Source organism: Lissotriton vulgaris, chromosome 4_1, assembly GCF_964263255.1.
Source record: "Lissotriton vulgaris chromosome 4_1, aLisVul1.2, whole genome shotgun sequence".
In the NCBI taxonomy this organism is placed as follows: Eukaryota; Metazoa; Chordata; class Amphibia; order Caudata; family Salamandridae; genus Lissotriton; species Lissotriton vulgaris.
In genome coordinates, this window is record NC_141691.1 from 2,145,794,577 (window position 1) to 2,145,820,878 (window position 26,302).

At 43.0% G+C, this 26,302-nt stretch overlaps 1 pseudogene; it reads right to left on the reverse strand.

Moving 5' to 3' along the window:
* Positions 1–14,337, reverse strand: part of LOC147725279 (GTPase IMAP family member 4-like) — a 32,955-nt pseudogene extending 18,618 nt beyond the window's left edge.
* Between the last annotated feature and the right edge of the window lie 11,965 nt (positions 14,338–26,302).

Here is a 26,302-nt window from a genome sequence, read left to right on the forward strand (position 1 = left end):
AACTCCAGACAATTTCCAAACAATAAAGTTCTGCAAACGCCATGAGAAAAAAGGGGAATTGTCAAAGGGCTGGTGGATGACCCCAGACCTATCAGCTTTGCCAATGCTAGTTTCCATACTGCTACTTCCTGCCCAGGGGAGCAGGCTCATGTGAATCGTAGTGTACTTTTAATCGCTCCCCTGCTGTTGACGGAACCACTCCGTCATCAGCCGCAGTCGCGCTGTGCTGATGACGGAGCGGTTCTGTCATGGCCTGCTCAGAACACCTGCGTGGCGCGGATTCCGCGCCGGCCTGAACGTTCTATTGAGCGGGCGGGGCCGTGACGGAACCGCTCCGTCATGAGCACAGCGCAACCGCGGCTGGTGACAGAGCGGTTCCGTCACCAGCATGCTCCCGCCGCTCTTCCGCCCCGCCCCCTTAGCACTGCAGCGGAATAGCCGCCGCAGTGAAGGGGTTAAAGTGGTATGAAATATACAGCAAGAGAAGAAACCTCATAATATTCACCTACTTAGTATTTAATAAAATCAGGACTCTCCCTCACCCGCTGGCTTGAGTGCATTTATTTAAACATAAGCATTTCAAATTGAAATGTTAATTAAGCAACTGTTCAGCCAATTGAGCAGGGGATGGAAATAAAGCAATGCTTGGTAAGGGAGTGTCTGAGCCTGGACGCACTGAATATTAACAAAATTCTGTCTATTATGTCAATCAACCTCTCCACCTGTCGGTCCCTGTCTGCTCCTGTCGCCCTGTTGTTGAAGGCGCAGTAGCGACCCCCAAACTTTGAAATTAACTTCTGAAGATGTCTCTCAGATGCGGAAACAAACTCTTGTATTGATGTTTCACCCAAGTCTTCTTGCCGGGTGAACACGATGACCATGCGTTTCAGGGCCCCTCTCCCAAACAGAGTTTCCAGTGTTTCTATGGACTCCCTCTCCTCCTTGGTGAAGCACCCGGTCTGGAGCACCAGGATCAGGGCATGGGGCCCCCCAGGGCCACACAGCTCCAGTCACCGGCTCATCTCACACTGCACTACTTCTGGTGCGTGACTGTTCAAGAACCCCAGGGTGTCCACCACCACCAGGCGCCTATCGTCTCGGACACAGACCCCCTTCTCACACTCCAGGGTCACCGTCTTTGGAGACGGCCTGGACTCATAGCGCCTCTGCCCAAGGATGGAGTTTCCGGTGGTGCTTTTTCCAGCTCCAGCGCTTCCGACGAGTAAAATCCTCAGCTCACCACTGCGGGGCTCTGAAAAGCACAAAAAAGGAAACTCAGTATATTTTCATGCTCCCTGAAGACTGCAGCACCGACATAATTCAGACACATTCTGAATATTTCTTTTTAGGTAACAACCAGGATTGTCAGATTCCCACAGAACAATACCAGCCAGGTTTCACTGGTGGATGGCCTGTGGAGCAAAGTACTCGCACTGCCACATCCCAACCCGGGCCTCTTGCTCGCTGTAGTGCTCCCAGGGGCTTCATAGCCAGTCCTGAAGTGTATTTCTGCCGATTACAAAGTGACACAATATCTGACGTCCCGTCCTCACCCTGGCATGCAGTAGCTCATACAGTAGCAGCAAGTGTGACCACCCCAGGGTGTTGACTGCCTTCTCTAAGTCCAGGGAGACCGCCATCGGGAGCTCTGCGGTCTCCTCAACCACTCCCATAATGTCACACAACCAACATGTATTGTAATGAGTTTCCCTGTGGAGAATGAACCCACACTGGTCAGGGTGAACTAGTGACCAAAGCAGTGGATGTAATTGACTGGTGAGCTCCTTGCTTAAAATGTTAAAATCAATGTTGACCATTGATAAAGGGCGATAATATCTCACATCCAAGGATCCCTGTCTGGTTTGGGAAACACCATTATGAGGGCCTCCTGTAGGACAGCATGCCCCACTAGTGAGCCTCTTGGTAGACCACAAGCAAATTGGGAACAAAAGTGGATCTAAACTTTGCACCTTTTTCTGAACCCTCTGACAAAATGCTACTTGTATTTTCTATATGTGTAGGAGGTCCTCCAACTCATGGATCTGTAGAGGGATTTGGCAGGGGTGGTGTGGCCTGACAGGTATAGTTCTGAAGTTAATCCGGGGACGGCTCCATGGGAGAGGAATATAGCGTCCCGTAGTACTGTACAAAGACATAATTTATGACAGGTTGTCGTTGGGCTTAACTCTGGTGCTGCCTCTTATTTATGCCTCCCTTGTCAGGAGCAATGGGTGTTGCGGTGGAAACCCCACTGCAACACACATTGCCCTCCCCTTTCACGCAAAGCATACCTTGAAAGGGCAGCCTTGACCCTGTTTCCAGGCAGGTCGCTTCCCATGCCACTCAGATTCACCTGACTGCCTGTGCCCCTGCTCCATCTCCTCGCTGCTGCCGCAAATTCGAGGCCCTCCTCCACCCGCAGGCCCCCACCTGCACCTCATCCTCGGTGGCCCAGTGGTGAGCCATAAGAATTCTGTCTGCTCTCTCTGTTCCCTTTTGCCTGTTTCTGCTTATCTGCTGTTTAATTCTACTTCTTCTATTCTGCTCTCTTCTGCCCATTTTCTCTCTGTAAAAACAACAGTTGATTGACAGAATGCAGAACAATTTCATACATTCACCCCAGTACAGAGATCTGGGCCTAAATCCATCGTTTTTTTGCTCACCATGCCATACCAGTTTGCACCCAGCCATATGCAAATCAGTCTTGACCCTGTGCCCCATGGGAACAGTCCAGCCTGAACTGCCAGGCCAGGTCCTCCGTGGACTGGAAACAAGCATCCTAGGACCGGTTTCGGGTTTTCAGTCCTCATCAGCCATGAGGAAGTTGCATGTTCTAGGATGTCTAATCATTGCTATATGAGGAAGAGCTGATGAGACACTGATGCTAGTCTGGTCGGGGATTTTGTGTACTAAGGTGAGTTTTGGACACACCCCAAATCACTGAGGTCCTGAGTGTCTGTGCACAGTTATGTGTCTGAGCAGAATCCCTGCAACAAAGTGTGTCACAAATCAGTGGTCAATTGGCCTGTAAAACAAGGATGCAACTGTGCACCAAGGAGGACCAGAATCACCACTGTGCCATGTCAGGTGGCACACACAGCTCTAACTAGAAATTGATAGCAGAAATGGGAGCAGACGTGATAAGGTTGGTCATTAGGGGGGACAGAGCAGATGCTCATCAGTTTATGGTAAGTCTACTATCATTAAGGCATTTTAGACATTTGAAAATAAATAAAGACAGAAACAATTCTGTTTCCTGCCCTACACATATTAATGTATACAAATGAAATAAATGTTAATCATTTCTTGCAGTAAGCTCACAATGATGTCACTAAAACTTTCTGGATAAACTGAGCTAAAAAAAAACGATGCCAGCAGGTAGTTCTACACCTCAGATTTAGTATTCCTATTTAAAATAAAGTATATGAAATTGCACAGTGATTGGTTGGTGAATGGAATGCAATTTGTGAAGGAACACATACATTAGGAAGCCACATACCATTTCTCATTTTTTTGTGGGAAGTGGGCACAAAATGACCTTGTAATACATATTCATTGGGCAAGTTTCAATTTTCAAGTAGAGGCATGCAAAGGAGACCAACTGTACCTCTCTATGTATGCAACCCAAACTGGATTTCATTAAAGGATCCTATTTCCAATTAGATTTTATAAATGTTTTTTCCATTTTGGAAGAAACTGGGGGATGAAGAAGAGGTTCTTTGGCCCACTGCCTGCGATTCCATCCCTCTGTAACCACTTGCCTGATTCCTAAGGGGAGATGGCCGCACAGGGACAACTTGCAGTTTGAGAATCAGTTTCTGCCTCAAAAAGGATATATTAAGACACAATACTTGTGATGTTTGTGTGATCTTTCTTTGACAGGTTTAGATTCATCCACTGTTAATTCATGAGCTCTTAACACAACATCTAGACCATTTATCTTTTTGTCTTATTGGGCTACAAAACTAGGTATCTGTAAGTAGTTCTCCTGAATTATGAAATTGTGTCAGTGGAGGCCAAAGCCGTGGTTGCCATCTTCTCAAGCACTGGATTCTTCAGGGTTGTGTTTTATGGTTATGGGCTAAACTCTTTTGCAAGCTGCATGAAGGCCATGTGGCTCTAGGTGTGTGTAAGTCACATAAAGTCCACTGGATCCAAATCAATGGACTAGTTGAGAAATGCAATGAAGGCTGTTTGTCAAAACTGAAATAAAGAGCAGGGCTCATACTCTATGGCTGAACTAGGCAAAAAAGACAACATTGCTGTTTCCAGCAACTGTGAGCAAAGTGTCAACTATCTCCGGTAGAGTAGAACACACTGAATCTACTAGAATGAATGAATAAATAAATGACTGGTCTCATTAGGTACAGCTGATGCCCAGAGGCGTCTTGGTGCTCTGTGGACATTAAGGATAGAGCAGCTCAGATTTATTTTATTCTTTTATGGTTGATTGAAAAGCTAGGTTTTTAGCAGTTTTCTAAAATCAGAAAGTGATGGTGCTATGTTCACTTCATGAGGAAGATGGTTCTAATGTAAATCTGTTGATCTGAAAAAGCTTCTTCCGCTCCACAAGAAGCGTTTGAAAGCAAGAACCACTATGTATGATCGTTAGAACGAGGAGCAGGGGGTCACCTGGACACAGTTTCAGGGTCTTTTGACCCTACATCTATATAGTCTATGTTTTCAAATGATGTAACGTTAATGGATATTTGCATAAGTCTTAAACCACAAAGATATCCACACAGAACTGTTCATGCTGTCTAGGATAAGATATCATTGTAGTTGATGCAATATCATTTTTTTGCCAAACAAACCATTAATTTTGATACATTTGCAATACGATTAGCAACATTTACCATTATATGTAACAGATAGAAATGTGAAAAATATTAAATACTGCAACAATAGGGGCTTTGTGTGCGAAAGTTTTTTTGAGGTCATAAATAACCTGATTAACACAATCTTGATATACAAAAATGCTTTTTCACATGTACAAAACACAAATTGTGATTCAGTAACATATTACGGACACACAATTTTTGTTTAGCCATTCAGTACTTGGAAGGGAAGTGGTTAGGACGTCCCTTTCAAATACTTAATTGTTGTGCTATGTATGAACTTTTTTAGATCAGATTGCGGTGGCCAAACATTTATTTTTTACTTACACATCAAAGCTGTTTGTAACCGTTTGCAAATGGGAAGAGGCCCCCATGGGTCATTTCCTTGTCATAGAGACCTAGTGAGGAGCCGGGCCTTTGAAGGACAGTGACCGGGGAAGATAGTTAAGGAACTGGGAGCAAAGAGGACACAATTCAAGTTCTATTAAATTACTGCTGGGGCCGAGTCAGCTGTACTCAACTAACCAAGAAGCAGGTACACTGCGAGGGGAAACGCCCAAGGCTGCCACAGCAATTGCACAGTTGGAACAGCATGAAACTAAGCAAAGGGCACCTTGAAGAGCATGATTGCTCCAGTGGAACAGGGGGTCGGGTGCAATAGTTGAAGTAAATTTTATCTGAACACTACAAACCTCTGCCTGTGAATGGAATGCAACGTTACATGCCAACATCACTGCTCGTCAGTGTGAGAAAGTGGATTATTACGGTGGATGGGAGTCCACCACATGTGATCATGGACACTGTTCTTGTTGGGTCCAGTAGAGGATTCAGCAATTTAAACCTAAGATCAACCCGAGGTCACCATGGCAGAGGGAAGACAGGCTTGTGTGAAGTATTTAGATGTCCCAAACTCTTAATAAGTCAAAAGCACCACAAAATACAAATCCTGCTTCAATTTATTAAAACAAACAATATTGTAATATTTTAATGATCAAAATGGCACCACAACAACAAAATAGAACAAGGGGAATAAGACATACATAGTACACATTGCCAAACATGGCCATTTAGTTGCATTGGACCTGGGCAAAGCTACGTTTAATGGTGACTCCGATGTAGCGCGGGTGGAATAGAAGGCCAAGGCTGATCCTGATTAGAGTAATCTTTAGACTAAGAAATTTCACTAGAATGTAGAGTCCTCAGTGGGACAAACCTGCAGGCACGATCTAAATATTGGCTGATCGATCATGTGCTGGCAAAGGACAGGGTCTTGGAGAAACCTGTAACAAATAACTGGAGAGCTCCGAGCTGAGAAAATCTAAGTTCGCTCCATAGATGTCCATCGGATGTTGCTCATCGTCTGGCCCAGTGAAGATTTCTACCTTCAGACTTCGGTTCCTTGTTAAAGCTCAGTTTCCACAGAGGGGCAAGGCTGCCGACTCCAGTTGAAGAGAGTTTGAAGCAGACAGACAGTGCATGGCGTCAGCTCGACAGAATCAGATTTGTTGCAGGAGATAATATTTCTGGAGCTGTGGAGACATCAGGCCTAGTGCCGCTGTTCCCTCAGTGGATTGCATGGTTGGTAGGTCCCAGTCCCACAATAGTTTTCTAGCATTTAATGCAAGGCTGAGGGAGTATGCTCTGACAATAATCCAAGGGCCTCTGGATCTCCTAGACACCAGTAAAATTTACCAGCGTGGTCCAGTGCAGATCCAGTTTGAACTGGCCTGATGAGCTCTTCAGGAATGTACGCTTCTTGCAACTATGTTATCCCTGAAGCTAAACTATAGACCAGCCAATAGACCCTTGGATTTCACTTCTTAGTCCTGGGTGGAAATAGGAAATGATCCGGAACTTAGGGCTCTCCCTTCAGCTCACAACAGCAGGTACTATCACTTGTTTGTCTTCCACAAGTCCAGCAGTGCTGTGAAGTGGGTGTCCAATGGTACCCTTTTAGGTGTGACAGTACCCTGTGAGTGAGGGGAAGAGCCCTAGGCACTCACTTGCCAATGGATAACATTTCTATGGGTAACCTGCATAGCAGCCTACAGTCCACAGCTTGGACAAAGACACATCAGCCTACATGTTGGGCAGACACACATTAGCCCACAGGTTGGGCAGACAAACATAAATCTAATAGTTGGGCAGACACGCATTAGTATACGGGTTAAGGAGGCACACATCAGCATACGGGGTAGTGTGGCCCACATCATTCTACTAGTTGGTGAGATGCATATCAATCTACATGTGAGGCAAACTCTTGTCAGTCTCCCTATTGGATGGATACACATCAATTTACAGGTTTCTCAGATGAACATCAGTCTCCAGGTTGGGCAGACATACATCACTCTACAGGGTGGTCAGACACACAACATTCTACAGGTCAGACACACATCAGTCTACTGGGTGGTCCAGACATACATCAGTTGACACATTGGTTAAACAGAAACTGGCCTTAGAGTCAAGCAACCTAAGTTTTGCCTTTGGGCCAATCATTTGTTCAGGTGTTGCTTTTTTCAGGTCACAAGCTGACCTGGAGAGCTCACATTGTCCAAGTCCATTTTTGTAAATAGCCCTTTCTTCTTCCTTAACCCCTTCGCTGCTCATGACGAGCTCAGCTCGTCATGAGGCACGGTTGAGCTGTGCTTATGACGAGCTGAGCTCGTCATGAATAAAGGTAACTCTGTGAGTCCAGCACTGGGTGGAAAAACCTCTAGCAGCCAAGGTGTTAATGAAAATAGGAGACAAACATGGAATCTGCTGAGCAGAACAAGGGGACTAATCTCAGTTGAGCACATTATTGCCTTAGGGTCAGCCAACAACCAGGGGAGACCCCAAGTACTCCCATGCACACTCCACATAGGGGTAATGAAGTGCCTCAGGCATGACTTATTGAACACATACAGATACATGTAGAAAGTGTGAGAACAGTTAAGTAGTCCAACACCTTAAACAGCCTATGTCATTGCAGAGGGTTCATATTATGTATTTTAAATGTTTTTGTCATAAGTGAATACAGGTACAAGTAACCATGAAATAAAAATTGAACAAGTGAAAAAAACAAAAAAAAAACACAGTCCGGGAAAAATCTATGTCAAAATCAACCCATGCACAGAATGTTGTTTTACTAAGCTTATTCCAATAAATTGTTTCAATTACTATAAACTCCTAAGATTTTCATAGAATCAAAGGCAGCAAACACGCGTTTTGCCATTAATTCACTTCTTCATGACTGGCAACATAAATATATCGACACGTTTTTGCAACCTTTCGTGCAGAGATGGTCGTCATATGTTAAGGATACCACAGACTTTCTCAATAAAATCAATGAATTGGAGTACACTGAGAACATGTTATTGTGCACAGTAGATGTTAAGTCACTGTACACATCTATACCACACCAAGCAGGCATTGAAGCAGTAGAGTGGGCACTATTGCAACAACCAGACATTAAGGCTGATAAAGTTTTTATTTTGGAAATTTTACATTTATGCCTTTATCATAGTTATTTTTTTGGGGACAAGCAGTTTTTCCTTCAACAGAAGGGTACTTCTATGGGCTTTGCCGGGGCCCCGGCATACGCCATTACCTTTATGGCGAAATTTGAATTTGACCACATTTTCAATGATCAAGAATGGAATATCTCGATTAAACTATTTTGTAGATTCATCGATGATATTTTCATTATCTGGACAGGATCAAGACAGAATCTCGAGATGAAACTCTCGCAACTCAATGGGTATGATGAGAACATTCAATTCACCCATAGTATAAGTGACTCACAAATATCATTTTTGGATGTACAAATCAACCTAGAAGATCAACACATTGTTACGACTGTATATCGGAAGGAGACCGATGTCAATAATGCTTTACAATACCAGAGTTTTCACCCTCCTAATCTGAAGAAGAATCTCCCTTTCTCGCAATTTATGAGGCTTAAAAGGATTTGTTTAAAACCCAACGATTTTGGAGAACAAATTAAAATCCAAACCAGGAAGTATCAAGAATGAGGATATCCCCAAGAAATCACTGCACAAGCCAACACACGGATCCAAGCCATGGATCGTCAAAATTTGTTGAAACAGACCCCAGAGAAAGCAAAGGAGAGACATGTTTTTGTGTGTAAATTCAGCACAAGCACACAGAAGATAAAGAACATTATCAATCGACACTGGGTGCTCTTGGAAAATGAACCGGACTTCCAAGGATTGTTCAACAGGAAACCGTTATTTGCATTCACTCGGTCGAAAAATCTGAAGGAGATCTTAAAAACTTCACCCAAGTATACTGAACAAAAGTCATACAGAGGTATGAGGAAATGTGCTAACTGTGTACATTGTAACAATGTTATAACTGGGGCAAATTTGCATCATCCCCTGTCTGGGAAAGACATCAAATTATTTCGCAATTCAGACTGCAATTCTTCAAACATAATTTACTACATTAAATGTCCCTGCGGTAAACTATACATGGGCAAAACTGAGAGGAAACTTAAAGTCCGAATCTCTGAACACAAAAGTTTGATCAGAAACAAAAATATGAAAAGCAGCTTAGCTGCACACTGGACTCAGGAAAGACACAGCATAACACAATTACAATTTTCAGTGCTTGAACAAGTAGTGTATCTCGAAGGTATGGATCGGACCCGATCCATTCTTCAAAGAGAAACATTCTGGATAAAAAAATTGGGAACTCAAGAACCTAAAGGGCTAAATGAACATATCGATTACTCATGTTTTTTGTAATTTAGAGCTCTATGCTACTGTAAAAATGTGCACATGCTTGAGAATATTTACATTTGAATTTTCAACAATGTCTTTTAATGTATTCACGTTGAACCTATACTGTTATAACATGCATTTATGAGCCTATCTGCAATCTATACACATTCACTGGTGTTTTTGATATTACTAATTTTCAATTTGATCAGTTATCTGATACTGAGAGGAGCGTCTTTTTTACTCGTCCAAGATGGCGCCCGTTTTGGGTTTCATTCTGTTTGTGTATTGTGTGGATAATATTATTGGGAGCACAGAGCACTCGATGAGGGAGGACGCTGCAACTTGCAAATACAGTTGGGAGTTGTTCGTAATGTGTTGTAAAATATGGGCATTATTTAGATTCTTGATCCTCTCCGTGACGGAAGCTGGTTGCAGTCCGTTTTTGATTTTGTTGGTACTTTAGAAACGCGAGGTTCATGGTTTCAGCGCGTAGCTTGGAGGATTGTTACATGGAGATTACCGGGACGAGAAACGGCTTACAGAAGATTTTTCAGCATTGAAGGTATGCAGATTGACTAGCGAGTAACGTAGTTAGCAACACTAGATGTTTATCGTGTTTGGTACTTATTTCAGCTTTTGGTTTATATTAGACCTCACGAAAGCTTTTGCGAACGCTGAGAGACTTTGGCTATGAGAGAGAATTCACCAGTAAAGTCCACGAGCAGAGTTACATCTGTAAGAGGCTGTCCCTTGTTATTTGTTAGAGGTACTTGAGAGTTTTAAAAAAAAATTCAGTTAGTGATTTATGTTCGTTTTTCCTTCAGACGGTATCAAATCTCTTGGGAAGAAATCCATGTAAGCAAATGTTTGTTCATTCTGAGCACATGGGTGTGGTGGCAGTTTTTTCACACACTTAGATTGGTCACACCATAGGAACAGTCATAAATGTTTTCATAAGAACGTTTTTACAAAAAGGTTCATATTATGTAATTCTTGTTGCAAAGTACAATTGTTCTGGTATTCTCCAGTTTGAATAGGCTACTGATGAATGTATTGCATTGTTTTGTAGAAATCAATAGCTCCTGATGAAGGGTCATGCATGACCCGAAATGCATTGAGCATCTGAGAGCATCTGGATATGGAAATGAAGAATTCTTTGGAAAATAATTCTTTTGTTAATGAGTGTAAATCAAATGTTTGATTAATGTTATGTTATTTTTCATGAAGAAAATGAGTTAAAACATATAAGAATAAAAAGCAAAGTATGAAATGAACAAAAAGTGAACATTTATGAATATTGTATGAAATATACAAGGTATAATCCTGGGCAAAAGAGCGTAGAGGTTTGAGACTCATGGTCTCAATTTAGGGAGGGGTTAAAGCGAGGACACGGTGTAGACAACCGTGTTACCTCTGCAGCACGCCAAATGAAAATTGAAATTTTTTTTTACATTGCGTGAAAAAAATACGTAGTAAGTGTGTGCATCTCCGCTTAGTTTTTGATTACAGGTACAAGTAAACCATGAAATAAAAATTGAACAAGTGAAAAAAACAAAAAAAAAACACAGTCCGGGAAAAATCTATGTCAAAATCAACCCATGCACAGAATGTTGTTTTACTAAGCTTATTCCAATAAATTGTTTCAATTACTATAAACTCCTAAAGATTTTCATAGAATCAAAGGCAGCTAACACGCGTTTTGCCATTAATTCACTTCTTCATGACTGGCAACATAAATCACACATCATCAACGTGCATAACATATAGACATTAAAATAACGTAATATATAACATTGACCATTTTCTATATGAAAACTCACATAAAGTATATCTGTAATTTCATAAGACAAATAACAAATAAAATATGAACAATTATTTATTTTTAAGATATTAATACCACGTCAGTGTCAATGATACTGAAATATAAGAGCTGAGTGTAATAAAACAGATACATCACATATACAAAACCATGTGCATTTATAAACTCGAAGCAGCATCAATCATTGAGACATTAACAGTATCTACGAATATTAACGGACAGTCATCTTCAACTACTATTAACATGAAAAAAGCTAATACATAGATGAATCAGACTGCTTCTTATACAGACACGCACACATCAAATGTGTCAAATTATGAATATGTATATCATGCATAGTATCAGATTTCACATAAAATGCTCAATAATAAATTGAAAGGGCATTAGTAAGAACAATTATTAGATGTTGATGTGTACATATATTTAAACTAAGGTAAGGCACAATTGCCCATTATTTATTTTCTCATGAAATTCCATAAGGTGGGGGGGATTAATTCAGGAAGGCCTATAACATATGATGTATGTTCACATACAGAACACCATTCTAAATGTGTTGATTTGTTTTGGTCTGTTTGTACAAACTCTAACATCACTTATTTTGGATTAAAGGATCTATTAAGACAATTGAATGGCGTACCTTGGGACTTCAATTACCTGTTTATAATGGTGGATGTTGCAAGTTTGTATACATGTATTGAGCATGATAAAGGTTTAGAGGCAGTGAAATATTTACTGTTCATATTTTTGTGTTGAAGAATCATTTTTGTATCTATATCAAAACATGCTCTACCACTAGAAGATAGGAACTGCAATGGGATTCAGGTGTTCTCACTCATAAGCAAACCTATTTAAGGGTCGGTTTTTGATTGAGCATGTCATGACTGGTCCTTGGTATTACAGTAATAAATTGATATACCTGGGCTGTCACATTGATGATATTTGTGTTAGTTGGAATAGGGTTGTAGATGACCTCAAGTTTTAACAAACAATATATCAATCAAATCAATTGGACTGTACCTTTAAGTTTAGAATTTGATAAACAACATATATATTTTTGGGATTTTGAAATGTGTGTTGATAATAGAACTCTGGCTTTCTAGACCTTTACAAAGCTAATAGCAGCTAATTAAATTTTACAAAAGGGTTCAGGTTATTTCATCAAACAAAAGGTTAATATCCCCTTTGGTGAATTTCTTTGAGTCAAAATACCTCTAAGATCAACTGGTGCATGAATATGATGAGTTATGTTGCTATATCTTCTGTTTATTCTCCTCGTGTGATATTTTTATATTATGGTGTTTTTCACTATTTTTGAATCCTCTTGTTTTATCTCCTTTTAAATTGTGTATTCTATGATATAATTAAATTATCAATAATAATTGAAAAAAAGCTGTCTGTGAATGACTGATTCAAAATAGCTTGTAGTGACATTGATATAAATCAAATGGAAGCAAATACATGTTTTGATAGATTATTTCAATGTGGTTATTGTAGGGAAATAATTTACTGGGAGAAAGTGAGTATTAGAAAAATTGAAAGTTCCACATTGCTTGAACATGAGAATAAGAGACAATTAGACAATAATACAACATTGAGGTTCATTAATGTTTATGTTTATGGGAATTATAAAGCGCGTGACCACCCTTGGGCATCTCAGCGCTATCAGATAAGGAGGAAAGACAGCCAGCACTTAGTCTTGCGGAAAGAGCCAGGTCTTGAGCTTTTTTTTAAAAGAGAGTTCATTTTCAATGAGACGAATCTCTGGGTCCTGGCTGTTCCAAAGCCTCGGGATCAGATGAGTAAAGGATCTTCCACCCCATCTAGCCTTTTTAACTGGGAGTATTTTCATGAGAAATTTTGAGCTAGATCTGAGGTGCCTCTCCAGTAGTAGTGCATAATTATTTTTGGATAAGAACAGGGCTTCTCCCCTGCATGGCCTTATGACCATACTCAGAGACTTGATTTAATTCTGGCCTGTATCGGAAGCCTATGCAATTTCCGTAGTCCTAACCTGGCTGATGGACGTCAGGGGATGCTCAGCAACTTTCCAGCGGCGGCATTCTGAACCACTTGTAGTCTTTTTGCCACATATTTGGGTGATCCCAGGAAGAGGGAGTTGCCATAGTCCAGTCGTGATGGAACTAAAGCCTGAACTATGGTTCTCCTTGCGTCATCTGGGAGCAAAGACATGATTTTCCTGATCATACGTATGATTCAGAAGCAAGTCCCGGCCAACTTATTGTCCTGGGTCTTCATTGTTAGATTCTGGTTCAGCCATATGCCTAGATCTTTAATGGCAGCCTTGGGGGAAGGCGAAAGCCCCCAGCTTGGTTGCCAGAAAATCTTGAGTTTCGGATTAGCATTGTTGCCCAGAATCTGTTTTATCTCCGTTTAACTTGAGCTTGCAATTTGCCATCCATGCTCCGATTTTTTCGAGGCAAGGGACAAGTTGACGGTGATCTGAGTTCAGCGATTCCAAGATTGAAAACACCAGTTGCGTGTCATCGGCATATGACACGATGGAGATGCTGAATTCCTGTACTAACTGAGCCAGAGGGCTGAAATAGACGTTAAATAACGTCAGGCTCAGGGAGGAGCCCTGTAGTATTTCCCAGGTGGCTTCAAGGGGGTCTGACTGGAAACCTGCCTCCACACATTGGAGATGTCTGTTGTTCAAAAAAGATGATACCCATTTCTTTGCCATTCCTACACTTTCCAGCCTCTGAATCAGCACTGTGTGGTCTACCGTATCAAAAGCGGCACTTAAATGCAGGAGTACCACTGCTGCTGTTTTACCTTCATCAATTATAGACTTCAGTTTTTCAGTGACCACTAGCAGCGCCGATTCAGTGCTGTGTTTGAGTCTGAACCCCATCTGAGACTTATGGATAACGCTGTTGTTTTCAAGAAAGGAAGAAATTGTAGTGTTGACCTGCTTTTCTGCGATTTTACCCATTATCGGCAATAACGATATTGGAGGATAGTTTGATAAATCAGCGGGGTCAAAATCTGTTTTTTTCAGCAAGAATTTCACGGATGCGTGTTTCTAGTCTCTTGGAACTACACCTTTTTCAAGGGAGAGATTTATTACCTTGCATAATTGGATATTCATTGAGCTTCCTCCTTGTGCAAGAATATACGGGGGGCTGGATCTCTTGGTGAGCCTGATTTGATTTCTTGAAGTAAGCCGGATATAATATCTAAATGACCGGTGGAATGGATCTTAGAACAGGGCAGGTCAGTAGTTCTGATTCCCTTTGTTCACATTGTACTTTTCTTTGCATAGTTGCTCCTGGCGTTATTATTGAGCTGGGGAGGAGGGAGTTATAGATATTTTCTACTTTACATTTAAAAAACATGGCCAATCCATTGCACCTTTCTTTGGAGTAGTGCGGACTGATAGCTCCCTCTTTTACCATTGTGAGTCCCTTGACAATTTTAAAAAGCTCCTTAGAAGAATTAGAGGCATTGGCATTGGCTATTTTTTCTTTAAAGAAAGCCGACTGTGCTACTCTAATGCTCTTGTGGTAGAGCTGTATTGCCACTTTATAGGCCCTCTTTAATTCTGGGTCATATGATTTCCTCCAGTTTCTTTCAAGTCTTTTACAGCTTTTTTTTTGAGCGACCAGCTCGGGTGAGAACCAAGATGATCTTTTCACTTTTTTTTGGTAGGGAGCCTGGTTTTCTGAAATTCTTGTCTATGGAGGTGTTTACCCATGCCTGCCAATTCCTATAAGCAACTTCTGGATCTTGAGTGTCCGGGGACACAGAGGACTCCAAATCGCTGACCCAGGTTTCTGGCACCATTCTGGGCCATTTTCTTCCTAGTATTGAATGTTCTTTCTTTGATTCTTCTCCCTGGCTCATTCGGAAGTGCAATGGGATGAGGGCATGATCCATCCATAGCAATCGTATGGGATCTAATACCCTCAGTCTAGAGTCATTTGAGAAAATGGGGTCCAAAAGATGACCTTTGTCATGGGTGGCCGATCGTACTCTTTGTTCTAGTTGTAGGGCCTCCATGTCCGCAAGGCATCTTTTAGCGGTTGGATCATCAGCATCTTCTAAATGTATATTAAAATCGCCTAGCATTGTGATGGTACTTTTCTCAACCAGCATGATTGCTACTAAGTCCGAGACTGCATCCAGAAACTGGCCGCAAGGTCCTGGGGGTCTGCAGGTTAGTCCTCCTGCAAAGGAGATCGAAGCCGCGATGGATATTCGGAAGCTAAGGGCCTCCGATTTTGCAATATTCTGTGCGCATATTATACATCCGAACGGTGCCTTGTAAATGATGGCTAAACCTCCCCCCACAGCTCCTACCCTGTCCAGGTGGGAGATTCCATATCCCGGGGGTAGGGCCTCTACTATTTCTGGTGCCGAGTTTTCCCTAAGCCAGCTCTCAGTAAGAAACAAGACATCCAGGTCTTCGTTTTATATTAGAAATGTTATTTCCACCATGTGCTTGGGTAGGGACCTACAGTTGATTAGCCCCATTTTCACGACTTCACTTTGAGGCAGTTGTGGGTGGGAGTCCTGACCGTGGTGTTTACTTGCTGTTCCCACATATCCACAGGCCGTGAAGTTCAGTGATATGTCTGGGTTCAAGGTGTGTTTGCATGGGAGTTGAACTACTGAATTTAGATTTAAGAGCTCCTCCCTAGTATAGGTGTACGATTTACCTGAAGATAAGATGACCTGGGCAGGGGTTCCGGACCCTGGCCCCGGCTGGGCGCGGACGGGTGCAGACGGGCTTCCCTTTGGCGCGCCTTCGGCGTGCCAGCAGCGCGCCCGCTACGCACGTCCGCGTCATGCCCGTTTTATATACTGTCTGCCTCCTAATGCGGTGATAAACTAGACCGCCGACTTCAAGATGGCCGTTATTACTGGCAACCCGGAAGTTGAGAGATTAAGGAGTGAACCTCCCTCCAGATCAATCAGCTCTAAGAGTTGTGGAGGACCGGGGAGTCACTTGCAAGTAATTCAGCCACAAATCGATATTTCAGGTACCAGAACACTGCAGTGGTAATGCATGTAAGACAATAAAACAATTTTTAAAAGCGCACTCGCGCTGTGCAAAAATGCTAGCAGTAAAATGTAGGTCTTAAAAACAGCTTAAAAACACTCTCAACTGGTTTTGCACTGGCTCTGGCCAGCGAGTAATGAAGTCTAGCCGCCTTTACCTTATTTCAGCATTGATGCATATAGCAGTGGTACTGACATCTGATAAGAACTTTATGCAACTATTGGAGGAGGCTTTTATCCTATTCTGATACTAAATTGTTTCTTCCCATAGACCAATTGTTTCATATTAAAGAAAACCTACACTGAGATCCATATTGAATCTCAGTGATACATTCAGATTTCACATAAAGGAGAAGACTGATCAAATGTGAATATCTTGACTTATTAGAGGCTATTACAAATGTGGCAACTGTATCTGTCATACATTTGTATAAGAGCGTATGCAGACCTTTATAGATATTTATCATAGTAAATGTTATAACATTAAATCATGTATTAATTGTAATAATAAGCACTGTAGTTATGTCACTGTTTATGACGGTTTGTTATGAATTATTTGTGAGATCCACTATTGGGAAGCTTAAATATCTTTGGAAGGAGTATATTAGAGAACTACATAACAGGGATATTAGATATCCTATATTCACTCATTTTATAAAAGAAAATTCAAGATCTGATGCGGATAAAATCAAATTGTTGGGTGTGGAACAAATAGTTCAATCTAGAAGAGGAGATACTGTGGATCTCATGATACCTTTAAGGGAATCTTATTGGATCAATGAATTACGTACTTAACAATTGAGACTCAATGGCGACAGAGAAATGCATGAGTTACAGACCCCCCAGAATATTACGGCATGGATTAGCAAATTTAGTGGAACATTAACGGCAATTTTGTTGCACTTTATGATACTCATAAGCATTCATTTTCAGACTGAAATCAATGGAAACTGTTTTAGTAGAGTATTCTACTTTGAATTAGGCATGTTTAACGTGTATTTAGCTCTATAGAAGCACAGCTCCAGTCTTAAGCTCATAGGAGGGAGCTCCCTGGGATGTACCAGCGCCCATGTATGCACCCCTGCCGGGGCACCCTGCCTCCTGCATCCGTGAGGCAGGACACCTCTTCCTCAGGCTCCCTAGGGTGCAGGATCATAGTGACCGATCCAAATAAGTGAAACAGACTGCATAGGGAGGTCACCTTCTGCTTACCTGGTCCAGTCCTCGTAGGTCAACTTGAGCAAACATAGCCTGGCCTCAAAAGGGAATCTTGTCCTGAAAATTTTTGGAGAGGACACTTGAACATAAAGGATTACTTTCTAGATGGTTTGAGAATTGTTTACTCTTCCGCTCCTTTTTGCATCATGTCATCAAGTACATTACCAAATAGCTTTGATCCTCTAAAATGTAATTTTTAAAGTAGACCTCTCTGAGAGGAGTCTAGTTTCCATGGCTTCATCCAAAGCAGTATAGGACCAGCTATTGAAGCCCCAACTGATGCTGCAGCTGCCTACAAGCTTTTATTTTCATGTTTCCCTTTCGGTCTCTTATTTTCTATTTTACCCTGCTCCAGTAAATGTTACTTCTACGGTTGGTGCCAATATCCTGTGGCACAGGAGGTATTTGTTGTAGACCTTTTCCTTAACATATCATCAGGCCAAGTAATTCACTGTTTGTGGACTAAGGTACAACATAAATATCAGGAGGGAAAGGAGGAGCGGTGGGCACTCTGTTAGAGCTGAGGAGCACCGCCCCCATGCCACCACCAGCAAATAAAAGGATAATAAAAAGGGTTTTACTGCCATTTTATTATAATTTTATTTTAATCCTCTGGACAGGCTAGCAAGGTTCCGATGATTCTTGGGGCGGGCCCAGGGGATGACACTGCTGGCGGGAGAGTGGTGGGCACTCCAACCACTGTGCATAAGGGTTTGGCCAGCTGTCTCAGGAAGGCCAATCCCTCATGCGCAGTAAATCTTTCTCCCTCTAGGGTTCTGTGTGCTTTGTATGTGCAGAGATTTTCCACGTACTTAGAAAGTAGTTAAGCAATCTATGCACTGGCATAGATTGGTCTTTAGTATCAGAACAAGCTATATGCACATCGTAGTTCTTGCAGGCATAATTACTAAGCTTTACAGAAAATGAATGTCATATTATGGGCTAACCATATGGTTATTTTTCCAAGGAAATAAGATAGCAGTGGCTATGTTCTTTCTGGTTGGAACTACGGCTGAGGAATGAATTGACTCACTGATTTTTGTATCTGACATCCAGGAAGGCCCTGGGCACTTTGTCGTCCACTGGTAAGATGTATCGTTTTTGCTGGTGCGGTATCTAGCCAGGCCTTGTTACTTTATTATTTGTTTCTGTTTATTTTTTCTTTTGGAAATGTCAAAATACTAAAATCAATACACTTTTTCCCCAAAAAAAACATAAGAAAACAAAGGTTGATCCAGCCAAAAATAAGCCATTTGTGCATTTGTATGGGAAATATTAGAAAAATGGAGAGCAGATTGCGAGTATATATACAATTTTTCTCGAAACAATGTTTTAAATATACTGATGCATATGAACATTTCTCAAATAAAGATACGTCTCCATTTTTCCAGTAAGCGGCCAAACACCGGCTAAACTGTTAGGATGTTTTGCGTGTGCTTTCTTTGAGGTGAATACAACTTACGGCGGTTAATTTGACTACTTTCAAGAGTTGTCTTTTGTTGCCACTATTATTAAATATAACTTTCTTTTTGTCAACCAAAATCCATTGCCACAGAGAATTAATTTCTGTGTTCAGCAGCTGTGTTCAGTGGCGTCACTAGGGTTGGTGTCACCCTCTGCGGGTAACTCATGGTGTCACCCCCTCACGACTTACCACATGAATCCATGATGGACCTCCTCGAGGAGATGTAGTCATCTGTGCAGCACCCACAGAGGGGCTCCTTCTTCTTCTGGAGCCTTTCCAAGCCCACCCCTCTACACCGGAGTCTAAAGCACTGCAGAGGTGTTACCCAGTGGAGAACTGTGGCTCAGGGGTGGAGAAGTGTGGCTCAGGGGTTAGAGGCGGCAGATACATTTAAATTACCTATGCTTAATTTATGCGGTAAAGTTCAATAAGAATAACTCAAAAGTCAAAAATAAGAGGCAGAATCCGGGGCATTTGAGGTTTGAAAGGGGTTTTATTCCTTAAAAAGGAATTGGTTCGAACCAGGTAGCATGTTCCATCACCACAAGGGTTCAGGAAGGGAATGGACATGGACATGTACATGTACAATGATTCATTAACAGAACATCATATATATAGTCAATGCATTACAGTAGTGACAGATGCAGAAGGCGTAACAGCTGAGAGAAACGAGATAAGAACACATTTACGTAACAGAAGGCGTGCATGAGGGCGTACACGGAGGTGTGTGCTAGACAACGTCATATGAAACGTATCACAGATGGGTGGATCCATAGAAGAATCCTGCAGGGTCAGCAGAAATATGTGGCAGAGATGCGCGCGCAGCAGCATGACTTGTAATTGACGTGGAACTGGAGGGTGAAGGGGACTTGACATTTAGCCCTACATGAGGAGACGGAAGTCTGGGGTTTCAGAACAACCTAATCCCAAATCATATCTAATATCTTGTGTTTGAGGAACTGTATTATCTAGAGGGAAACGTCTCTCGAGCAGAGGCTATTCTATACTGACTGCTAGTGCGTGCATATGCGACTACGTGTCTACATGAGATGCGAGGGGGGCATGGGCCTACCATGGTAACGGGAGCTATGAATTACTTGCATGGAGACAGTGAGGCCGGGCCCTTTGCTCTGCAGCTGGGAAGGATATTTTCCTAGACTACTAGACAGGAATGTATTTTCGAGGAGCGGAGCAGATAACTTGAAGGCTGAATACAGTCTTGGCAGGCAAGCAGGCCGAGCCAGGCACCGCTAGCCGCGCAGGGAGTAAGACAAAAGTCAGGGATACAGATGCAGGTCCAGGCCGTAGCATCCAGAGACAGAAGGCAGGAAAAAACTCGATGGCAGAAATCAGGGCCTAACTCGCCAGAGCCAGGGGAAACGTGAAAAGTGTACCATGTAAAGACGTTGGCAAGGCACACTTAGGAACTGAATATCCGACCCATTCATGGTGGATCTGAAAGAGGACATGTTAACGTTGGACGCAAATATATTTGCGTCTTCATAGCTGGAAGTGGAGGGAACATACATGTACTTGAAGCACGTACATGGAGCCGGTGGGGTCTACGATAGGGGACACAATTGACCATAAAAATTCATATTACCTCAGGAAGCTGAGATCGGTCCTGGACCAGGGTTCAATTCCCCGCCTCGGCGGGTCTTGAGCTATAACTTCCACGGACTCGATAATTCTCGCTCCGGTGCCTTCTCGACTCTCGGGTTCACACTCTGTGACTCTGGGCAATAGCTTGCTTAATCTCCATAATGGCCCCTTGGGGCGGGATGCCTGGCTTTCACCTTGTGGATACCCTGCTGGGGCTATCTCACAGGGGAATACCAGGACGGGTACCCTAAGCAAGCGCCGGGAAACCCACTGCGGGTAGCTGTGCACTATATAAGCTCAAATACATTTACATTTTACATTTACATTTACCCATCCTTTCATAACTCCTCCCCTTGCTCCTTGGAGGCCATGCGTTCTACTCAGAGTATTTCCCTGCTTGCTTTTGGTCTTCCCTGCAGTGTTTCCACATTCCTGTCCACCCTAGCTTGCTATCACTACCCACCTGCAGATTGCAGACAGTGACTGCAATGCTAAGCTCAGCTCAGGCGCTGTAACATTACTTACAGGGCAGGCTTCTGGCTCAGGAAGTTAGATAACATATCTCTGTGACAGTAACTCTCCCCACTATGAACTTCTGTCTCTCCTGTGCAGTCACAATAAACTCTACCCCCACCAACATGTTCTATTCCGGCCCCAGCTCCTCCCCTCAGATAGCAGGGATGTGGAGAAATACCCAGTGCTATAAAACCCTGACCAGCCCTGACTACTACAGGATATATTTGATATGTTTCCATTACCATTTACAACAAGGGGTGGTGAGGGACAGAGTCTCTGAATTAAGCAGAAATCTCTCACCCAGTCAAGAGATCAGGGCTAGATCCAACACCGTTTTTTAGCTCACTGCACCATCCCAGTTTCAGAACCTGGCTGTATGCAAATTAGTCTGTTCCTGTCCCAGTGCATGATGGGAACAGGGCAAACCAAACTACAAAAGCCAATTCTTACACTGGGAAGGAAACAAGCTCCCGGGGACCGGTTTCTGGCATTACAGCCGTCTTCGGCCCGGTTTGCTTGAATCCTGATGGTGCAATGAGCAAGGGACTCACATCTGAGTATACCCTTCCACGCTTAGGGTGGACAAAAATATTTACAACAAGGGGTGGTGAGGGACAGAGTCTCTGAATTAAGCAGAAATCTCTCACCCAGTCAAGAGATCAGGGCTAGATCCAACACCGTTTTTTAGCTCACTGCACCATCCCAGTTTCAGAACCTGGCTGTATGCAAATTAGTCTGTTCCTGTCCCAGTGCATGATGGGAACAGGGCAAACCAAACTACAAAAGCCAATTCTTACACTGGGAAGGAAACAAGCTCCCGGGGACCGGTTTCTGGCATTAGAGCCGTCTTCGGCCCGGTTTGCTTGAATCCTGATGGTGCAATGAGCAAGGGACTCACATCTGAGTATACCCTTCCACGCTTAGGGTGGACAAAAATATTTACAACAAGGGGTGGTGAGGGACAGAGTCTCTGGATTAAGCAGAAATCTCTCACCCAGTCAAGAGATCAGGGCTAGATCCAACACCGTTTTTTAGCTCACTGCACCATCCCAGTTTCAGAACCTGGCTGTATGCAAATTAGTCTGTTCCTGTCCCAGTGCATGATGGGAACAGGGCAAACCAAACTACAAAAGCCAATTCTTACACTGGGAAGGAAACAAGCTCCCGGGGACCGGTTTCTGGCATTACAGCCGTCTTTGGCCCGGTTTGCTTGAATCCTGATGGTGCAATGAGCAAGGGACTCACATCTGAGTATACCCTTCTACGCTTAGGGTGGACAAAAATATTTACAAGAAGGGGTGGTGAGGGACAGAGTCTCTGAATTAAGCAGTAATCTCTCACCCAGTCAAGAGATCAGGGCTAGATCCAACACCGTTTTTTAGCTCACTGCACCATCCCAGTTTCAGAACCTGGCTGTATGCAAATTAGTCTGTTCCTGTCCCAGTGCATGATGGGAACAGGGCAAACCAAACTACAAAAGCCAATTCTTACACTGGGAAGGAAACAAGCTCCCGGGGACCGGTTTCTGGCATTACAGACCTCTTCGGCCCGGTTTGCTTGAATCCTGATGGTGCAATGAGCAAGGGACTCACATCTGAGTATACCCTTCCACGCTTAGGGTGGACAAAACTATTTACAACAAGGGGTGGTGAGGGACAGAGTCTCTGAATTAAGCAGAAATCTCTCACCCAGTCAAGAGATCAGGGCTAGATCCAACACCGTTTTTTAGCTCACTGCACCATCCCGGTTTCAGAACCTGGCTGTATGCAAATTAGTCTGTTCCTGTCCCAGTGCATGATGGGAACAGGGCAAACCAAACTACAAAAGCCAATTCTTACACTGGGAAGGAAACAAGCTCCCGGGGACCGGTTTCCATTACCATTGTGCTATGTGGGTTACTGTCCTGTGGGGTGTACTACTGTTTCCATAGTATGTCCTACAGAATTAAAACATAACAAAAATACACAAATACAAAAAGGCCTCTCACACAACAACAAAAAACAGCAATTACAATATCAGTGAAACTAAAATGGCAACACGGCTATACAAGGGAGTAAATAGTAGCAGTGAGGCCCAATATAAAGCAAAATACAATCATGCCTCCTGATTCTTAATAAGCAGCCATGCACACTCTGTGCCCAGGTGAGTATTCTACATGTTTGTCTTTCACCAACTTTTAAATAACAAAAAACTGCTGACATGACCCCCATTACTTTTCTAAATACGTGCCTCAAGTATGAAACAAGCTGAGCGGTAGAGAAGCGGGGCTGTCTCTGGATGTTTTCCTTCCTCATAACTAGCCATCACTTCCCGAAATTAAAATATGCTGTTACAATAATCACAGCCACTTTAAGGAATTCCGTTTTTAAAAAGTTTATATGTATATTCACTTTGCTTTACAGTGGGCCCTACATAAAAGCAATACAGTGAAGATTTAAAGTGAATCCGGAACTTATCTGATTTGGCATTGTGTTGCTTGCTGTGCAGCAGAGCATACAGACTCCACAGGCGGATGGCGCAGCCGACAAACAATATTAACTACTTACTGGCACGGTGTGCCCCGGCCCCCGCTACTTGGGCTAATGAATGTGCGGCTGGATCTGCATCATCATCATACGCCGCTGTTATTTACCGTCTTCACGGAGCAGTGTTTGTATATGATACGCTGTGTGACAATAACACTACTTGAGTCGTCACTCAGTGGCAGGCCAAAGTACTTACTTCTTGTTCAGTAGGAGTCTGTCTGTCACACATTTCAGGCTGGCAGTCATGACGACGTTGCGGCCGCATTGGTCATGACTGAACCCACAGTCCAGTCTAGCCCTCTGCCTTGAGCGCGAGTTTGGTGCAGCGGTGGCGGTGGGCTTCACCTGTTGCAGCTCCCAGCAGCGCCCGAAGCCTCGATGACTTAATATGCACAGCCATTATGCTGCTAAGAGTTTCGATGTACCCGTCTGGTCCAACGAAAATCTGCGCAGGCAGCAGCGCATTTATTATGCCGCGTGGCCAGGACGCGCACAGCACTCAGCACACAACTCCATTCAAATTCCAAGCTGCTTCCTGATTCCGACCTCACTTTAAAAAAGCCGTGGCGCGGGCGGCAAAGGAGATCGAAGCCGCGATGGATATTCGGAAGCTAAGGGCCTCCGATTTTGCAATATTCTGTGCGCATATTATACATCCGAACGGTGCCTTGTAAATGATGGCTAAACCTCCCCCCACAGCTCCTACCCTGTCCAGGTGGGAGATTCCATATCCCGGGGGTAGGGCCTCTACTATTTCTGGTGCCGAGTTTTCCCTAAGCCAGCTCTCAGTAAGAAACAAGACATCCAGGTCTTCGTTTTATATTAGAAATGTTATTTCCACCATGTGCTTGGGTAGGGACCTACAGTTGATTTGCCCCATTTTCACGCCTTCACTTTGAGGCAGTTGTGGGTGGGAGTCCTGACCGTGGTGTTTACTTGCTGTTCCCACATATCCACAGGCCATGAAGTTCAGTGATATGTCTGGGTTCAAGGTGTGTTTGCATGGGAGTTGAACTACTGAATTTAGATTTAAGAGCTCCCCCCTAGTATAGGTGTACGATTTACCTGAAGATAAGATGACCTGGGCAGGGGTTCCGGACCCTGGCCCCGGCTGGGCGCGGACGGGTGCAGACGGGCTTCCCTTTGGCGCGCCTTCGGCGTGCCAGCAGCGCGCCCGCTACGCGCGTCCGTGTCATGCCCGTTTTATATACTGTCTGCCTCCTAATGCGGTGATAAACTAGACCGCCGACTTCAAGATGGCCGTTATTACTGGCAACCCGGAAGTTGAGAGATTAAGGAGTGAACCTCCCTCCAGATCAATCAGCTCTAAGAGTTGTTGTGGACCGGGGAGTCACTTGCAAGTAATTCAGCCACAAAGCGCTATTTCAGGTACCAGAACACTGCAGTGGTAATGCTTGTAAGACAATAAAACAATTTTTAAAAGCGCACTCGCACTGTGCAAAAATGCTAGCAGGAAAATGTAGGTCTTAAAAACAGCTTAAAAAACACTCTCAACTGGTTTGGCACTGGCTCTGGCCAGCGAGTAATGAATTCTAGCCGCCTTTACCTTATTTCAGCATTAATGCATATAGCAGTGGTACTGACATTTGATAAGAACTTTATGCAACTATTGGAGGAGGCTTTTATCCTATTCTGATACTAAATTGTTTCTTCCCATAGCCCAATTGTTTCATATTAAAGAAAACCTACACTGAGATCCATATTGAATCTCAGTGATATATTCAGATTTCACATAAAGGAGAAGACTGATCAACTGTGAATATCTTGACTTGTTAGAGGCTATTACAAATGTGGCAACTGTATCTGACATACATTTCTATTAGACCGTATGCAGACCTTTATAGATATTCATCATAGTAAATGTTATAACATTAAATCATGTATTAATTGTAATAATAAGCACTGTAGTTATGTCACTGTTTGTAACGGTTTGTCATGAATTATTTGTGAGATCCACTATTGGGAAGCTTAAAGATCTTTGGAAGGAGTATATTAGAGAACTACATAACAGGGATATTAGATATCCTATATTCACTCATTTTATAAAAGAAAATTCAAGATCTGATGCGGATAAAATCAAATTGTTGGGTGTGGAACAAATAGTTCAATCTAGAAGAGGAGATACTGTGGATCTCATGATACCTTTAAGGGAATCTTATTGGATCAATGAATTACGTACTTAACAATTGAGACTCAATGGCGACAGAGAAATGCATAAGTTACAGACCCCCCAGAATATTACGGCATGGATTAGCAAATTTAGCGGCACAAATATGGAACATTAACGGCAATTTTGTTGCACTTTATGATACTCATAAGCATTCATTTTCAGACTGAAATCAATGGAAACTGTTTTAGTAGAGTATTCTACTTTGAATTAGGCATGTTTAACGTGTATTTAGCTCTATAGAAGCACAGCTCCAGTCTTAAGCTCATAGGAGGGAGCTCCCTGGGATGTACCAGCGCCCATGTATGCACCCCTGCCGGGGCACCCTGCCTCCTGCATCCGTGAGGCAGGACACCTCTTCCTCAGGCTCCCTAGGGTGCAG